General features: G+C 43.1%; 1 protein-coding gene across 10 annotated transcripts in view; it reads left to right on the forward strand.

The window, feature by feature from the left end:
* Positions 1 to 18,435, forward strand: part of NPAS2 (neuronal PAS domain protein 2) — a 106,582-nt gene that overhangs the window by 20,153 nt on the left and 67,994 nt on the right. For 2 of the 10 annotated variants that reach the window (XM_075524293.1, XM_075524311.1), the window contains one exon: positions 13,161 to 13,254. The exons of the other annotated variants lie outside the window; for them this stretch is intronic. The gene's annotated coding sequence lies outside the window, so the exon portion shown is untranslated. The remainder of the gene's footprint in view (positions 1 to 13,160; positions 13,255 to 18,435) is intronic. 10 annotated transcript variants of the gene reach the window in all.

Consider the following 18,435-nt stretch of genomic DNA (forward strand, 5'->3'; position numbering starts at 1 on the left):
TGAAAGCCCTTTAATACGCAAGAAAACAGCTTAATCTGAGAGACCCCTCCTGGCATGTTATAAATTTCATCAGTATTGAAGGGACCATTGAAATTACAATTACAAAAAAGATGTGAAATGTCACACGACATGGTGATGATAAAACGCTGAGCACTCCCCTAACTTATTTCCTGGACACTGGAGTAGGCCCACAGCCCATTGCCCAACAGCCTGAAATAAAGGCATAAATACGGAGGGAAAGGCAAACACAAGAGAAAGTTCAAAGGAAAAAATGCAAAACCAAAAAGGAAAGTAATAAGGGAGAATTTAACTTCCAAAGTGCTTGATTGTCTGAACAGAATTGATGAGAGCGTTGAAACCACAAGGGTGGGTCTCCATGCAGGATTAAGACTGCTTTCATTGTGTTTTTTAAACGTAAGCAGTACAAAAACTGAGTGCATGTGAGCCATCATGCATAAGACCTGTATAAACACTGTGACTACTAATCTGGAGCCCTCCCTGGATTTTTAAGAAAATCCCTGCCAGAAAAGGACTGGTGACCTTAATATTATTTTATTCAATAGCTACTGTGTCAAAAAATAATTTAACTTTGCAGACCTAAATGATAAGAAAGTACTTGCCTTGAGGATATTACTGCCTCATGCAGTTTTCAACCTAAACAAAGTAAATAGAAAAGTAGTTTTGTCTGAGTAAGGACTTTATGATATGCCCCAGAGGAATTAAAACTCCAGGAAAGGAAATGGAAAAATCTAGAAAATGAAGAAAAACAAGTACTACAATTTAATAGCATGTTTAAAGCATATACTTATTTTAGAACATGTGCTCAACATCTTCACTTACTGGGTTTTTAGATGTACAAGTAAGTACCAGATGATGTATATTACTAAATCACAATGCAAAGGTCGATAAACGTATCCGCAAAACTTGCATTTTTCCTGGACTGCAGCCTGGGTATGCAAAAAAATAATTAAAAGGGAAAAAGGAACAAAGAAATGAAAGTATTAAATGCACTTTTTAACTTCCAAATAGACTGTAAATCAAGCACACAAAAGTTTTCATGTCTTAAGGCAGCACGTAGCTGTATAGACTATCAAGCATCCAAAGGAAAGACCGTCACTTCCGAGATGGACTCTGTTCTCATTTGTAATTTATCCTGTAAAAATACAGCAGCAGAATGTTAATGCTCTTTGGTTAGGTTTTTAAAACTCGAGAAATACTGAAGTCAAATGGACATGCTCAGTCTGACAGCCTGATATTTTTTTAAGAATGAACTCGAAGTGATTTCAGAGGCTCCCCTTACGCCTGAATCCCCATCTTGTGCTTTTGCAATTCTGCTTCTGAGCGTTTAATACTTTATTTTTCTCTCTGTTTCTGATAGGCCCATCCAAGCAGAGGGAAAGCTAAATGCCAGGCCACATATATGAAGGAATAATAAAATAAAGGGTCATCATATAAGCAAAGGGGTTTTATTAAAAAAAGACAAAGATTTCCTTCTTTTCCTTCAGATGATTGTCCTTGGACATTTATGGAGGGGAAGAGAAGACTTGCTAGACTAGGTGAAGAGGCTGAGGCCTGAAAGAGGAAAGAAGAGGAGTTTAATTTGTTTCGGAAGGAGAGGAAGCATGCACGTGAAAAGGCAGTAATGGGGTTTCCTGAGATCCTGGGGAACTAGAGAGAGGGAGAAGGGGGTTAGCCTGAGCCTGGTCCTTTACTATCAGCTGGCATGTCTCAAGCATGAAGTATTTGATCAGTTTTGATAACTCTCTTAAAATTGGGTTACTCGTGCCCTAAGAGTTCCTGTTTCTCTCCATTGACTACAACAGCAGTTTTGGCAGTTACCTCTGCTGCCAGCATCCGACCTGTAAAGACCTGATGTTAGGTGAGATGAGTCACAACCCAGATGTATAAGAGTTAGGCATGGTTGCCTCTAACTTACTGGTTTGTTAATCCGTACAGGATCCAGTCCTTGCAACCTGCCTGGTTTGGGTATCGAGGTAACAACAATGACTTTTCTTGGGGAAATAAGGATTATTTGGTCACGTTTAGCGTGTGCGGCTGGTTGCGTGCGTTTTGTGCGTGCCTGTTGGGCTGTCTTTTGAACCTGCTGGCCAATTTGTTAAGTTTGAGAAAAAGGTAAAGATCCCAAAACTACTGAGTTTCTTCAAGTTTTGTGACAATAGATACCTGTCCCTGCAGACGCCAGAGAACCTACACAAGAGCTTTCTGATGGAAACCATCAGCTGGTATTGGTTTCACAGCTCACAAAACTTCATTTATTATCTGCAAATGCTTCCTTTTGGGTCTGGATTCGGTGGAGGGTTAAGTAGCTCTCATCTGCAGTGAATTGTTCCACGCCTGTAACATTGCTCTTAGCGCAAGATTTAGGAGTAAGGTGACATGGAGCTGCTTGCTGCTAGTGCTTGCTTACGGCCAGCTGCAGCTGCCAGCCTCTGCCTACGGCCGTCCTTGACATGGGTCTTGTCATGCCTCGGAACACTATATTTTTGTGCATTTGGTCTTAAAAGATAAACATTTTAAAAAGAAAAAGTCAGCAACCAGGAAAGAAAAGAAGTAGGAACCGTTTGGAAATTGGGAAAGGTGGATGGGCTGAGGGCCAGGTTTCTTGAATTCATGGTGGCAGCAGTTTTGGCAGATGAAGTATTATAGTAGTGGTTGCTCTGGAGAGGTTTTTGTGCGGTGGCTGCACACTTCGTCACCTCTGGCCACAAAAAAGGAAATCACAAGTGGAAGGGATTACTAATGGGAAATGCTGTATTATTTTCATAGGTCTAATAGATGATGTGAAAAAGCGAATACTCGGGGAAAGCCAAAATCGCTATGAACACTGCAGCATTTAGACCTGCTCCTGGCTAATTGCTATTCTAGAACCGTACCAAAAAAAAAGCTAGAAACACGGTGCTGTTGATTACATCAGTAGCATCCGCTGATCTGGGGACTCACAGGCAGCCAGCTGGCTTTTCTTTGAACTTTCTGAGGCCAGCCTTGTCGGCGGCACGTGAGCTGGGTGCAACGGGAGAGAAAGGCGATCACCATGGACAGCAAGGAGATAAAGAACCTGCCCGCTGAGCGCCAGGCTTGCTGCTCGCAGACCCGCCGATAAGTATCACAGGTTTCATCTGGAAGGTCCGAGCTCTTCCCTGTCACGGATTTGTAATTTTTCTCCTCCTCCACTGCTTAACATTTCGGTTCCCCTCAGAGCAAGCCGGAGCTGGCTACTCCACTTGCCCTAGATGAGTCACTCCTCCAGATAAGCCTGACTGACTTCAAAACTCAAGTTACTCTGCATCGAGTGTAAAACGGTGAGACAGAAAAAAGCAGACTGCAAATGAGGAAACGCTCCTGCCAAATTCCAGTCCCTGTCACATAAAGCCATGCTATTTCATGTGTGAGGTGACGTGCTGGTTTGAACTGACTTCAGCTGATCGTAAAACAAAAATGATGTTGTAATTGTCACATAAAGGCTCCTGACATAGCAGGGGAGAAGACTTCAATCTGTCGCAACCTGTTCTCTTTGAGGAAGAAAAGGTGACTGAGAAAGTGTTATTTGGCACAGAACAGTGAATCAGAAGCAGAAATATAGTCCTCTCTCATTTTTTGGAAGTGTTTACACTTGCTAATATGCCACTCAGTGCTCTTAAAAACTCAACTCTCCGTTCCTACCTGGCAGCAAACGGAGAATCTACTTTCCTAGAAAAGTGCCAGAAAAATACAGCTTCTTCAGAACCAAAAATTTTAGTCAAATGTGCAATACAGCACTTAAACCAGCAAATGTTTCACTGACCCGCGGGCAGGCTGCTCCCCGCGTGGGACGTCCCAGCCGGGGAATTCCTGCACAGCCCCGAAGCAGAAAGATTGCCTTTGCGTTTTCCCATCTCTACACTTCTAAAAGTACCCAGCCCACTGCCAGGCAGCTAGTTAATGTGGCAGAGAGGGCTCAAGCAAGATAGAAAGCTGGCTGTTCAGACCCTCAGACTTCGGCTGTAACACCTACTTTATCTTTGGGGGGGGGAGCGGGGGAATGCCAGTGTAGGACGGAGAGTGAAGCTCCATAGGAGCCTCCTGAAGCAGAGCAGTGCAGAAGCAGAAGCTTTATAGCAGTGCAGAAGCAGAAGCTTTATAGCAGCGCAGTCAGACAGCAGCAGGCAGCCACCTCGCCATGAAGGGTATGAGCCGGGGCTTTTTCAAAGGAATTCTCCAATGAGTCAAAAACTGAGTGACATTTATGTGATATTTTTGTAGAGAAGGAAGAGAAAAGGAAGGCTGTATAAAAAAAGTTGAAAATCTCTTTTATATTCTAAGCAAAGCCATAACCAGGCAACAGTATATCATCCCGGATCAGAACTTGCAGGACATAGGAGTACATTTTGCTTTTCAGTCTTGGCTCTTCCTAATCCTGACCACAGGCCTACCCATAACTATATGGCCCCCACCCAGATGAGACTGTAATACCCTCACCATGCACGCCTTATAGCACCCATCAGTGAACATAACCCTCTGGATCCAAATGCTAAGGCTAAGGTGGGCCCAAGTCGATAAGGCATACCACACTCGAAGCTACTCTCAGCCCGTTACTCCACATAGAGCAAGTTCTTCTGCTTGGCCTTGGGGTAGAGAAAATTAAAACTAGGGTTAACATTCAGGTTATTGCTAGCAATCACAGGGGCAGGAGAATTCAGTTTATTGCTACAAGAGATCACTGGGATATACTTTAATACTAGCTGATGAGAGAAAAACCTAGGTTTATTGCCAATTGAAGCCCAGCTCTTGGAGCTGTAGGTGCAGAGGCTGACAGCCAGCTGTGGGGGAAAGGAGGAGATATTGGGCAACTTTCACACAGTGTTTTTGATAAGATATAAGGTTACATTTTAGACGTGGAAATACTGAACGAGGAGAAATATTCCTGGATTGCACAAGGCCAGAAGGCCGGTATGAAGGGAGAGCTGACAGGACCAAATGCTCTAAGCTGAATTTTGGCCCCATGAGGGTTGCTGCAGGACAGGTAAGGAAGGCTGGGGGGCTGAGTGGTGAGAGGGGGATGGAGGGGGGCTGAGTGGTGAGAATTACAGGGATGGGCAGTTCGGTTTGCTGCTGGATCCTACAACATCTGTAGGGGGGAGAGGCAGACGAGGCAAGAGTCAAACCGTTTACACTTGCTTTTGTACCTGGTAGGAGTCTTCAGGTGGTAATTAAAGATAGGATTAGGCTTAGGGTGAGGGTTGGGGTTAACAACAGGCAGGCCTGAGGTATGCAGTCTGCTGGTACAGCCAGCAGGGCCTGTTGGGCTACAGCCAGGGCTGGTGACCTCCACTGAGGTGGCTTTTTTACTGAGTTTACTGGCTTTTGGTTGGGTCGAGGGGAAAGAGGATCTGAAGAATTTAATTAATCTTTGGATTGTGTAAGGTCCAGGGTAGTAGGATGGATGGTAGCAGGTTCCCCCAAGGCACTTAGAGAAGATTAGTTTTCATTTGGGTTTTAGGAGGGATTGCACCCTGGCTTTACAGCCACAATTAATCCTCAGTCATTGGCTCACTCTTCCCCAGGCCTGGTCCCAACCCTAGAGATCCAGTCAGATATGAGACTCCTATCTCAGTCGTATCTCTAAATCTAACTTGCACATCAAAAGAAGTTCACAGGCCCTTCCTCACAGTGCAAATAGCTATCTACCCTTCAGCCCCAACACCAGCCGCCATCATCCAGCCCTGCCGAACTGGCAGGGTCTACCAGTTCACACTCCTGCAGCCACTGCTGCCCACTGCACCATCCTTTAACCCTACCTCTAATGCTAACCCTCATCCTCGCTATACTCTAGCAGCCCATATCTACCGCAGGGTTATTCACAAGCCATTTGCTCTGCTGGCATTGGTGCTCAATCCAGTTTACAAGCTACAAGGCTTTCTAGCAAGAGGACAAGTTAGAAAGCTACAAGGCTACAAGTTAGAAAGCTACAAGGCTTTCTAACACTGCTCATAGTCATTCCCCCTGCAACATGGACATTTGTGCAGGACCCAAGACAAGAAAGGGTTTGTCCAGCATCTGTGGTGTTCCAGCCAGAGCTGTTGTTTTGTGGGATTGAGACAATGGCAGAAGATAGAGGCAAGAACCCTAAAAATCTTTGCTAATAAGTATGTGTCACATACAAATATAACAAAACATAGAAAGCTGTAAGCTGCTTGACTCCTCACATCAGTGACTGATGCTCCCGCTCGCTCATTTGCTCAGAGGGAACAAGTCACTGACCAGACACTGTTTTCTTCCGCAGCAGAGACATGGTCTCAAGAAATGGTTCCTCTTTCTGCTTTCTTAATGTGGGACTACTGCCTTTAACAGTATTATTCTAAGCTACCTCCATGCGAATCCTCATTAGCTTCTACACGTACACAGCCAGTCCATGATAGACCTTGCCAGAACGTGTATATTTGGCAAGACAGTGAAGCCGTGCTTGTTTTCAGGTCACTTTGTTCTGGTTTTGTATCGAAGCTTTTCATATCAACAGCAGTTTCATTTCAGTAAGCTAATAATAGCCCTTGAAATATCCTATGTATCAGCAAAAAGACTCCCCACAGCTGAAAATTGAATTTAAGAGTTTATGCTGCACAAGGGTGAGTGACGAGGAAGCCTACGCGTTGGCCCAGGCTAAGGCATAGTCTTGCGTTTGCATAGGGAGGCCTGTGGCAAGGTTTTGCTGTTGTCTGTGACTGGAATATCAGAGAGGTCCTGTGAGATCCAGTAATTAACTCCGCTCTTTGGGTCCAAATGCTAGTTCTACGCCAAGCCATTAAACCCAAGACTAACATAACCTAAAGCAGGTTATTCCAATCCAGCCCTACAGCTGGTCATGCTTTACTGCGCTTGCGCTCTTCTGAGCTGTATAAGCTTTGTTCTTCCCAGCAACAACGCTTGCTTTTCATCCCCATCAGTCCTTGGCCCCGGCCGCAGTTCCAGCCATACCATAACAGACTTGAGCAGCTCAGGTCTCCAGGATTAATAAATACCGACCTAGACTGAATCACAGCCCTGCGGCCCGGCGGAGCCAGCCAGAACTCTTCAGCTCCAGCTTTTCCCAAGCCAGACACCAGCCGATGCCGTTCCTAAACTTGTGTTAGTGGCCATGCTGGACAGCCTGTGCTGTCTCTGAGCCGTGAACCCCTAACACAGAACGATGCTCTGGGAAGCAGCTCAGCAGCAGACGTGAGCTTTGTTTATGGTATCAAGCTTGTCCTCTGAAAATGCCAGTAGAGCACGGTCAAGGTGCGTTTTAGTTTGCCTTTTAACTATAGCCCAAGAACAGGCCCTGAACATTGTCCTGTGTTATTTTCTAGTTTTCTTTATGTGGAAGTACTGCACATATGACTCAAGAAATGTTTGTGGATAAAGGCTGTTTGTCTCAATGCCCCATTGTAAAATGGACACCTCAGAAAACAGACATATACGTCCTGCTATTGTTGGTATTTTGGCACGGATTTTGAGAAAGCGGGAGTGCAGTTAGTTTAGTCAAGGTCATTAGAGCAGTTCCATTAGGATGATGCACATTTTCCTGGGTGAATAATTGTAGCACTATTTATCTCCAAGCTATGTTTTCACAATAGAGCTGAATCAATGTATCTGATTCCAGTTCACATACATTCATTTTACTTACCAGTGGAAACTGATATTACCAGTCTTTGATAAGCACTTAATTCCTTCCATACATTTCATTTAATGCCTTTCAGCCTGATGGAGTTAAATTAGCAGGACTAACTGCTTAAGAGTACCGAAAAAGAAAGTAAAACATTTTTAGGATTAGATATTTGAGACAGGTTTACACAGTAGCATATTAAATCCATACAATACAGGTGTTAAAAAGGGCTTCAGTTACCCCCTAATTAGAAGCAAACCTTTGATAAGAGCAGAGTATGTGTATCTCAAGACATGGGCTCCCCTGCGGATGGGAGAACCACATCGCTGTGCAGCTGCACGCAGTGCTGCCACTATGTATTTTAAATAGCACCATGACATCACTTTTTTTTAAAGAAAGGGGTGCATTCTCAATGTAAGTGGAAATGTAAAGGTATTATTTTCCTCGGTTCGTTTAAGAGCAGTATTCAGAGCTGCCTGGCTGCTCGCAATCGGCAGGACCATTTCCCTGCTTGGAACCTGGGATTGGGCACCCACAGACACGGTACTAGCAGGTCTCCAGTCACACCAGGGAGGTCACCACTATACGGCTTTACCATGGCTCTCTTACTGGAAATTACGGGTCGGGTTGGCACCTCAGCATCTTCTACCACTTTGGGGGAGAAGGCCCACAAAATCTTTCTGATTGAAAGGCGTGAGCCACCTCTTAGAGGACCACCATCCACTTGCTGGTCTCCCAGAACTGGAAACCTGCATGGGCAGTTCACATCGTGCCCACATCGCCTCCTGGATCAAAGCCTCACGGTGATGAATACCCAGTGTAGGGGAAGAAGCAACAGGTCATTTAGGAGATTTTATTCTGGGAAACATCTACACCAGGGGACACTGCCTGCAAGTAGCTTATGAGTTATGTGCAAATGAGACACTTCTAATACGAAATTCTGGAATATTTATGTATCTTCCCAGTAGTTACTTTTTACTGAAAAAGTCAGAAAATCTGAATTATTCCAGTAAAGAGAAGATGTATTCCAGTTTTCCATAAAACCAGTGTCCCAAAGGTTTCTTTGAAAGATATACAAAGTGTCTCTGGTGTTGTTTTTCTTTAATCAAAATATACAATTTTTCAGGTAGGAAACACTACCACCTGTTTGGCAGTCCTGTCCTTAGTTCATATTTCATAAATAACATTTCATGCTAACCTTTGTTTAAATGTGCAAGGCCTAGAGATATGAGGATCTGGAAACAGGTAGTGAAACCTTCAATAAAAAAATTCATCTCTACTCTCCATTCTCTCCTCCTCTTTTTTTTTTCCTAATGCAAAGTAGGAAATACAAGATTGGAAAACTTGGGAAAAGCTTGAATTGAATGTATTTGAGAAATACCTTTTGTCAGAATGAGCAAAAAAATGTGCAATATTTAAAATAAATGCTGAAATTTCACCCTTTGAAATATTTTCCATACAATAAAGTATTTCCAGCTAGGTTACTATGAAGCCACTATGCTGTGTTAGCTGTGTCGTGCATATGGATGTTTATTTTCCAAACATTTCTTCTAGGAATATGGGTTTGTGCTGTAAGGCTTTGTGCATTATGGCCTTAAGTCTACTTACATCATACCTCTGAATCTTATGGAGCCCTCTTGTTAATGGGTCAGTAATGGTGGTACTCTCTATTTCCATCTTTCTTGTTATTTACTTAGTCATTTTACTGCTTGAGAGATATGTCAACTAGCAAGATATGTCAAGAAGTACTTTGTGTGTATTACAGATCTGTCTTTAATATTGGGCATTTTTGATGGTGTTCAAAAACCACCAGGAATTTTTTCCTTTTTCTCAGAGATATACCTGGCAGAAGTCTATATGCGCTAACAAAATTAGCCATAATAGAGTTCTTCTTTATAAAGAAGTAAATAAAAATTAGTTCTAAAGTGAAAGGTGCAGATATGTCAGTTTTCTCTCAAAGGGGAGAAAAGCCCAGAAAAATCTGTTAAATTTTATATGTACAGACATTTCCAGAAAATTTAAATCTCTGGTTAGGCTACACTTTTTTAACAGAAGTCAGATAGTGAAATATCCTTGACTCGGGACCGCAGGTGTAAAGTAAGTGTGGAATTAGGGAGGAAAGTTTGTGAACATAGCGTTGCTTCTCTTTCACTTGTTCACTCTTCCTTGTGCCGAGAACCAAAAAAATGAGGGTAGGGAAGGTCAGAGGGAGGAGAGGGAGAAAGTGAGTCTCAGCGTTTCTTTAGGTTTTTTCTGCTGCTCTAGAAAAAGCCTTTGCCATCCAAAGAGCACATGCTAAAGCAAAGGGCCAGACTGCCAGTTGCCCAAGCTCGTTTCTCAGCCCTGAAATGTGCTGTCGTAGGTGCGTGCTGTCGCTGCCGTGGTGTAACTGTCCCTTTTTAGTAATGCCAAAGCGAAAGTTTCCAGATCGGAGCAAAGGCCAACCTGCTCGCGTGCGCGTGAAGAGCTGGGAGGCTGGGCGTGCTGGGGTGGGAGTGCTCATTTGGACTGGGCAGTGGCAGCAGCCATGGGGGTTAGAGCAGAGGGAAATAAAGCACTTTGGAAACATTTTGGTTTGGAAACTTTTTGCCCAGTTGTTCAAGATAACACACCTTAAAAAAAAAAAAAAGCCATTTGCATTTGTATGATTTGAGTTAGGTCTTAATGCAATACTGTGTTCTCCTAAGCGTGTATCTCTGCTATCCTACAGAAACAGAATGTACGTATTTGAGCTCTTTGTCACGTTCCCTCTTTTCTGACTTGTCTGTTGAGAGTCATTCTCCCTAATCTTCTAAAGCACGATGAATGCACGTCAGCATTGCATTGCAGGCTAAAGGAAATTTAGGGCTAAAGGGAAAAGAATTGCTTCTGTGGCATCTTTGTCCTGCAGGAACCCTGAATTAAAAAAAAAGTATTATAAAACTCCATGAGGAAATGGTACAATGCCAGAGCACTTAGTTTCCTAGTCCTTCATGAGCTTTTTGCTCTTCTGCTCTTTCTGTTAAGGAACAAGTAATCTCTCAGATTTGTTTCTTTCTGAGAAGAGTCACGTCTGTGTTTGTAGCTAAGGAGCATCCAGCTTGGCTTAGTCAGAGGATCTTAGAGTAATTCAGACGCTGATTGGTCTCTGGTGCACAGGACAGCTATTTCAAACAGGCTTTGATTTACACCAGAGACTGCCAGCCAAAAGGAGCCCAGGCCACGCTGCTTCTGCCCTGCCTTCGTTCTCTGCTCATGCCCTCAGTGGCTGGCACGAGAGCCGCAGGCTGCTCTGAAATCCAAGGGCTTCCTTGCTCGCTCTGCTGTGGCACAGCCTTGTGCTGGGAAATAGGTCCGTCACCTCCATAAGGTCCCCATCCCCAAATCACAAGCCTCAGAAAGCAGGACAGGTGGAGGGGGCTCTCTCTCTCCCTGTGCTATCTTACTGTTTTCTTTAAAACTTTGCATTCCTCCAAAATGGGACAGAATACCTCATAATTTCCCAGCTCTCCTGAGGTTGCATGTTCCAGGGATGGCGTTTGCCACCCACCTGGCAGGAGAGAAGATCTGGGCAAGGGAAGCAGTGCTTGGATTAGCTATTGCAGCGACCAAGGTGCTAAAGTTGCTTGTACATGCTTAAGTAATGACAATGCTGAGGATAGTGGAGAAGAGTCCCCCAGGAACAGAACATGAACATTAATTATAGGGGGGAAAATATATTATTAACATCAGACCGCACACTACAGGAGATCCCAGTGTGACTATTAAAGGAAATTAATTACCACCTCTCTTTACCTTTCAGATCAACTCTTCTTTATAATGAGAATAATTCCTTCATTGTTACCACTAGTATTATCAGCTGTAAGAGAATTTTTTTTCCTGGTATTCCATTCACTGCTATTGTGCATCTGTATGTTCTGAAAATAAATACTTCCACTGGATGCTTTTCAACCCCTTCGAGGGGAAGTCCCACAGTCTAGGCTCAGGCTCTGTAAAACAGAGTGATATGCTAAAATACTCGTTCCTCTGCACTGATAAGAGTGAAATAGCATCAAAGTCATTCAGCATGGCAAAACCAGGACCAGCCTTTAGGAGGTAGCATGTCAGCACACTGCAGGAGACCTCTCTTCCCTGTAAGTGCTCCTCTCATCGCATCAGCCACGCGTGGCCATAATGGGTTTGTAAATTCTGGGACTGAGGATCTTTAGAAATAACTAACCTTCTAGAAATAGTTAGACATTGATACCTTTGAGGCCAAGTAAAAAAAATAAATTTAAAGATTCTCAGTCTAAATTATTTTCCATGTACCCCACTCTCCTAAAATAGACCAGTTAAAAGCAAGGAGATGATCTTACTTTTTTAGACTACTGCTTCACAACCCCCGTTTCCAGATCCCAGTGTATTTTCCAGATACATCTTGCGTAAACTCACATGAGAAATTTTTGCTGGTAAAGTCAGAATTGAGGTCAAAACTGGACTAAAAGAAAGCTCATTACAACTTTAACATCCATAATCCACCCTGGGGAGAGAGATGACTGCAGCGAGCGGGCTATGGATGCATTGTTTCCATTGTACTCTTGATTAACTTATAATTCACAAGTGAGGGAGTGTGAAGGAAACTACTGACTGATGGAAGGTCGCCAATTCCAAGAGGAAATAAATGATATATAGGCATCCCATTCATCACTTTAGTTGTGTAACAGCATTTTGGATTCTGTCTCTCTAGGGTAAAGCCCATTTAAAATCTTTTAATATTCTTGCAAAGACAAGGCTGGAAAGCTTGTGTAATCTTAGTAACAAAAGAACCATATATAAAATCCACAGCATCCCAGAGCAGCCAGTGACTTTTTCCTTGAAGAGGGCTCTAATTCCCCAAATTCTTCATGATTGTCCTTGGATAGAGGCCAGTAATTATCATTATTCTTTCAACCCCACATGAAGATCTGCCATCACCCTATCATTTCTAGTATAATAACAATCCCAAGCTTTGCTGTAAGGTTCACCTTTGCATTATGAGGAGTGTCCACTTCTCGGAAAATCCTGATTACAGCCATGGCTCTAATTAGTATCAGGTTCCCCAGTTCTGATGTCAAGGAATATATAAATGTGTGCATGATCCTCTTTCCTCCATCCACCCTCAGTTTTTACAGAAATAAATTTATTAATGAACAAAAGCTATACAGTAAAGAAATTGCATCAGTTGCTCCCTTCCTTTGTAGAAAAGCAGATACCCCTCAAGTATGCATCAAGCTCCTGAACCAGTATCTCACTTTATCACATTGAAATGGAAGCAGTGTAACAGTAGCTAGTCTAAGCCTGGAATAAGTAGCAAGAAATCAACATACTCCACTTGTAAAGGCTGTAGAGAGTTTGACTAAAGTAAGAATCAAAACCAGAAAGTGGTTGGTAATATAGACATCATGGTCAGACAGAGAAAAGCCCTGTGCATATATCCTTATATTTACTTCTCCCATTAAAGTAATACCATGGCAATAGGGCAGCCAGACATGAATGAAATGCTCTCACACTTTATTTTCTTCTACAGTTTATTGCAGAAATAATAAACACTGTGCTGCACAGAGTCAAATTGACGCATGTGATCTGCATTTTTGGTGGCTAATATGATTGCTCTGGAGCAGGTCAGTGCACATTCTCACTTTCAGTTACTTTGGACAAATGCAAACTAAGTGTATCATGAAAAATTTCATCACATAACATGGCGTCCAAAAGGTGATGTATGTCTCTACTGTGATATTTTTGTTATGCCTCAAGAGACAACCCATTTTAATGCACAGCTGCAAAAAGAACCACAGGTCTTAGAGCAAAGACGACAACGCAGTAACTGATATGGACTAGCATTTTCTGTCATGTAAACAGGCAGAATTGCAAAAATGCATGAGATGGGACATTAGCCACATCTTTCTGAGCGGGTTTTGGGTTTTTTTTTTGCAGTTATAAACTCGAATTGCATTAAGTCCTAATGCTGGATTTTGTAATAATGCCTGTTTGGAAGGACTGAATTGCTAAATAAAGAAACAAGGGAAAGCCATGGCATGTCTACAGAATCTTGAGGCATGGAGGAATCAAAGCACAACGTTAAAATAAATTCTTAAACTCTGCAGAGAGTTTCTTTGTTCAGACTACTATGCAACAAATACAACAAAGTACGAAAAAAAAATCTTCAGCCAAATTCTGACTCTGTCACGCATACAGCATGCAGCGTGGCTGGAGCTGTGCGGAGCGGGCAGACTCCTCATCCAAACCATGACTCCACATTAGCAGTAAAACTTTTTTATAAAAGGGGAGCAGCTGCTGTGCTCACTCGTTCCAGCTCCACTTTAGTGACTCAGCGTATAGTGCTAGGTCGCAATTCCAGGTCAGTTTTACAGAGCTTTAGCTCCACTCATTTTGAAGGACTTACTGTCGTTCCCCACCGATGTGATTGAGAACAGAGACTGCCCTCATTCCTCCATCCCATCTGAAGTGCTGGAGGATGCCGGTAGGCGCATGGTATTTCCCCAGGACCACACCTGGATGGGGTGATGCCGCGGGAGGAGGCAGTGCTCACCAGGGACGTGAGCAGTCGGGAGGGCAGGTTGAACAGCTTCATGCAATCCAGAGAGGGGCAAAATCCAGACTGAGCCCAAGATAATTGGTTTGATAGTTTAAGAATAAGGAAACAGCAGATGTCTTTGAATGCATGATAAGAGCAACAGGGCAGAGACTTGGCTTGTGGTGATTAGGTTTTGAGAGAGAAGCCTGTCTTCTGAAACTTGGCACAAAGCTTCAGTCTTTTTTTGAACATCTCTTTGGCATGACAACCTATGATCCTTCTTTATTTTTTTCAGGTTTTTGGTTTTTTTCTTCCTATGGTTTCCACATGAGAGTGACTGCTTCCATCTCCAGTTTAGTTCTCAGGAGTAGACTAGAGAAGGAAGAGTACCTGCATCCATGAAAAGGATGGTACACGGGAAAGGGTCAGAGAGCCTCTGTTTTCCAGGGAGTCTTAATGTACCTCACCACTGACTCAAAGATAGATTGCAATCCATGGCATAGCCAGTGTAATTCCTAGCAGACCTGGATTTTCTTTCAAGGTTTCTTATCCAAGCTTTGCCCAGCCTGCTATTGCTTATCTGTACGATTGAAAATCATCCTAGCAGCCAGGGAAGTGGAATGCAAAACAAAATAGCTGAAAGCTAGCTATGAATTTAGGAGCTGTGCTAGCCATTCGGAGATTTATTATCTTTTTGTTTCTGGGTAATGGGCAAGTTAGAACCTTGCGATATTTCAAAAAGAGAGCAGCAGAAAATACCCCTGAGGACCGGCTGCCTAAGCTCTAATCCTGTATCTAAAGTCCAGTACCAATGTTTTTTCTCATGAAAAATGTAATTCATTCGGCTAAAAGAGAGTGAGGTTGACTTTGAAAACTGAAATCAATGCTTTAATTCAATACACATACAATTACCAGCTGTTGAATGGCATGTAATGCACTTTTACTGAAAAAAACAACAGCACAAAAGACCAGAAAGGAGGCTTTGACAAATGTTAGGATTCTCATAATGATTTTTTTTTTTGGTGTTTTTGAAAGCAAGACTGCAAAGTTAAGCACTGCAGATGATAGGGCATTATGCAGAGGGCGTAAAAGGACTGATGGTGTTTTTCAGAACACATATCACTGCTCCCTGTAATGCTCTGTTGTCACAAATATATGGTGATTAGCTATTTATCAGCGTGAAAGCACATCATAAAACATTCCACATATCATTGAGTTTCTAATAATCTGTGTCACTGTGAAGATTAATACATTAAGTCAGTCCACATAAGTTCATGAAATACCTTCCTTTGCCAAGATTTGTGTTGCATTTGGCAAACGGAGGATGAAACACTGATGAAATGGGAACATCTACTTTTGTTGACTGGTCTGTGAAATAACACACTTGTTTTTTCACTCTGGGGTACCACTGTTTTGAGGTGGTAATAAGAATGCTCCCGGTAGCGTTGTCAGCATCTGAAATATCTCACCTGCCTGCTCTACTACTACAGTCCTCCTTAGACTGTGTTGTGGGACATGACTTACCCGTATGGGACCCCTGCAGATGTTTTTGCCATGTGAAGGCACGCTAAAGACCAGCACTGCATATCAAGGTCAATATTTTCAGTTTTGGATATCGAGAGGTCAGCACTTAAATCCATATTTACCCATCTGACTAACCACCCTTCCAAGCATCCACATGTACTTCAATTCCAGTGATTTATCACTACCTGTGTTTCCACCGATACGTCCCCAGAGCTCCACTGTGTCTAAGGATACACGGGAAATCATATTTTATCTAAAAGATAACCAGTGTAATTATGGTTTCTGGAAGAAAAACAAACAAAGAAACAAACCAACCTTAACATTGCAAAAGGGGAATTGTTTCAAATCACAGAAGACCTCTGAAAACCCATCCTCATATTCAGGCAGCTAAATATACTGCCATCACTAGCTTAAAGACCCCATGGTTCAAAATGTTGCCCTGAGCCCACTCAGAAATACACGATTTGAAATGAGATTAATGATGAATCCAAGGGAAATATAACCTTCTCAGGTTAGAGTGTGACGGATGACACCCATCCCCAGTTCAGGGGCGAAGGTGGGAGTTCATTTAGATTGATTTATTAATGTTTTTCCCAGAGTCAGTAAAATACTTGATAATTAATGGCACAGAAATATGAGTTCGGCTGAAATCTTCCATAAATTAAAAGTATTTAATTTAATAGTAATTTAGAGGATTTTGCAAAGTGCCAGAGCAAGATAACTGCATTTGCAGAGGAAGCAAGATTGAGACAACTGTCTCCTGGACTGATGCAAGTAATGTATCTTTATAGCCACGCAGGTCAGAATTCAGTAGCAGTATTACTATCCTTCACATCAATATTTCCATGAAGAGAGGAGAGAGAGAGATAAAATATATCAGGAAAAACATTCTCTTGCATTTCACTCCTCGCTCTTTAGCCGACTAAAAATTTACTGCGTGCTTCACAGTATAGTTTAAGACTCCTCATTATTTCTCAGGATAATGTCAGTTTTAAAATAGCCTAGAACTAGACAGTGGACCAACTGAAGCACAGCTGCAACTGCGTTGCGGTTCATTCCAGTAAAATATTTCCAAGTGATAAAGAGATACAAGCAAATCTAAGGCATGCCAGCCTTTTAATGGCTTTCTCTTCCAGCTTCCCTTGACCAACATCAGCTTAAACCCTTTTGGCCACCCAGGCAGTGGCAGCCAAACGCCAGTTCCTCGTGGCCAATGCGTACATCAGGCTTTGGCTGGTGTCGCAACGCTCACGTGCTCCCAGATATCCAGCTCCAACACACAAGACGTTATTTAGGGCAATGCAGAGCCTCTGACCTGAGCACTGGATCCAGTACAACGAAGGGGAGCGGGGATGGTGTGTGCTTGTGCGGGAGGAAGGCAGCGGGGTGCCATGGCCCCCGGGAGTGGTTTATCTCAAGGGGAGAGGGTGCTGGGGCAGGGTGCCATGGGCAGGGGGAAAGCAGGGCAGGGAGAGGCTGTTGCTGCCTGAGGGACAGAAAGCCGGTGACTGGGTTCCCGAAATGCACGTCTTAGCCCTTTTGACTTCCAGGGGTTGGACCAAGGTACCTGTTTATCTAGAAAACAGATCAGTTAGACATTAACGGAACAACATCAAAAAGGGTGGATGACATAGACCCCAATGTGCGCTGCGAAAGTGCTTATTAAAATTTCTGTGCAATTTTCCCAGGAATTTAGGGAATATGGAGCATTTTGCTTAGCAAAGGTAGGTTTTCTTTTTTCCTGCCCCATGTCCTTGAGAGTGAGGTGGTTAGAAACAGCAAGGTGAGAACTTTCAAAGGAGAGAGCTAAAGGGCTGGGACTGCGATTTGGATGAGGATCTCCCTCTTTTTCTCATGCCCATTTGAAAAAGCCCCGCTCTGCTTTTGGGGATTTGAGAGACTCCCTGCTGCAGATTTTAGGACTGGAACATGTTCAATCATGGTCAGAGAGGATAAAGTGTACTTAATTCTCTGCACTTTAGGTGGTTTACATTGGCACAAGCTGAAAGGTTTAGAGTTCTGAAGTTTACACAGGCACAAAGTCTTGGTCTTCACATTTAACATCATGTACTTTTTTCACTTGAAGTAGGAAACAATAGGAACCAGCAGAAAAGTTTTCTCAGGAGCTTGCCTTTTGAAGTATCTGAAGGAAGGAGGATGAGGGGGGGAAAAACATCCACAGGGAACCAAATATTTTTCTGTTTAAAAGCAAAAATCCCCAGACCCAAATACCCCCAAAATAGTGTGGCAGTAGGATGAAGTATGTCATGTAAAGTGAAGTGCTGTGATATCAAATTTTATACTACCTTTGGCACAGTTTCTATAAATTAATGCATTTTCTGCAGACACGAAAGTTGCTACAGTTTCTATAGCCACCCTTGAGACTGCTTAAAACCCACCAGACGAGGAGCAGCAATAGCGTCTCTGCGACCGAACATCCCAATCCATTCTGTGACAACAGCTTTTTTCCTGGGGTCCCCAAAACTGCCTTCAGGATCCCTCTTTTTGTGTGGATTTTAGAAACAGAAAATGGGACTTTCCCTTTTCTCCCCATCTCAACCCATAGCCCTGCGATTTACCTCTCCCGACTGGTTTACATGGGGCTATGAGCCAGAGGACCTGACCCCAGTCTCAGCTCCCTGCCAACTGCTTCTCTTTCTTTCCTCCTCTTTCTCTTTTTCCTTTTTTTTCCCCTAAATTGAGCTTCCCTAAACAACCTTTTTTTGGTGACACTGGGTAAATA

Source organism: Mycteria americana, chromosome 1, assembly GCF_035582795.1.
Source record: "Mycteria americana isolate JAX WOST 10 ecotype Jacksonville Zoo and Gardens chromosome 1, USCA_MyAme_1.0, whole genome shotgun sequence".
NCBI lineage: Eukaryota > Metazoa > Chordata > Aves > Ciconiiformes > Ciconiidae > Mycteria > Mycteria americana.